This window comes from Centropristis striata, chromosome 24 (genome assembly GCF_030273125.1).
Source record: "Centropristis striata isolate RG_2023a ecotype Rhode Island chromosome 24, C.striata_1.0, whole genome shotgun sequence".
Taxonomy (NCBI): Eukaryota; Metazoa; Chordata; class Actinopteri; order Perciformes; family Serranidae; genus Centropristis; species Centropristis striata.
This window is the reverse complement of record NC_081540.1, coordinates 4,935,992-4,937,118: the sequence shown is the minus strand read 5'-3', so window position 1 is coordinate 4,937,118 and position 1,127 is coordinate 4,935,992.

Here is a 1,127-nt window from a genome sequence, read left to right as displayed (position 1 = left end):
GACACGGATCCTGCTCGCAGTTTGTCCGGTTATTAGTCAATGTTTATGCACAGTAGTACAATTTCAGGCGTGAGATTTCTGCTGCGAGGGAATCCGTACTATAGCTTCATATTTAATTAAAGCTACAGCAATGGTATGCATTGAATTAATAATAATAGTGTAAGAATAGAAACAGGAATGTGTAAGAGGCAGACAGTGTGTGTTGGATGTGTGTGAAGAGACAGGGAGATAATGAGGAGATACAGTACACCAGTCAGTTTGTATCATTTATTCACTACAAGCTACCACGCTTCATTTTAGACTGATTCCCCATATGGTGACTGGTAAAGTTCATTTTTGACTTGGAATCAAAATAAACCTTTTTCTATGTGTGTTGTTGACCAGTTTTGCACCGATGTGCCTTCGCAAACTTAGTCAGAAGGCTGCTTTCTTAAAACAAGGAACTTTTTATAAGAATATTTAACATTACAGTATGCAATGTATTACATTGTCATCCAATTCTATAAATTAGAACTGAGAAAAAAAAAAAATGAGTAAATGACTAAAGTACTGCATGATCTGTATCCATTTAAATAAATAATAAACAAATATTAAATAAATGGCTAACATTTCTAAAACACGCCCCAAAGAATTATTTTCTGCATTATATATTTTTGCATGATTTATTTAAAACAAGTTTTCATATAGACTGCAAAACTGATAGATACGGATATTATTTGCTATTATCAACCGATTTCAATCTAGTTCCTTACCTTGAAGCTTTTATAGTTTAGATGTACCTTTTGTGTTCTCCATCCTGATAAACAAGGAACTTTTTTCTGTATTAAATATTATACATACAATATTTTACGTTGCCAATGAATTCTAGAAATGAAAAAATGAAGAAAAAAAAGAATAAATGACTGTCATTTAAATATAGAATAAATTAAAAATAAAATAATTTGCTTACATTTCTTAAATAACGCTCAACTATTATATTCAAAAAAATAAAATAAAAATAAAACATGTATGTCCATATTGGACAACATATACGGCAATACTGATGGATACGGATATTTCTTTTTTTTTTTTTTTTTTTTTTTCAAGGTCTTTTTTTTTTTTTTTTTTTCACATTTTTCACATACATC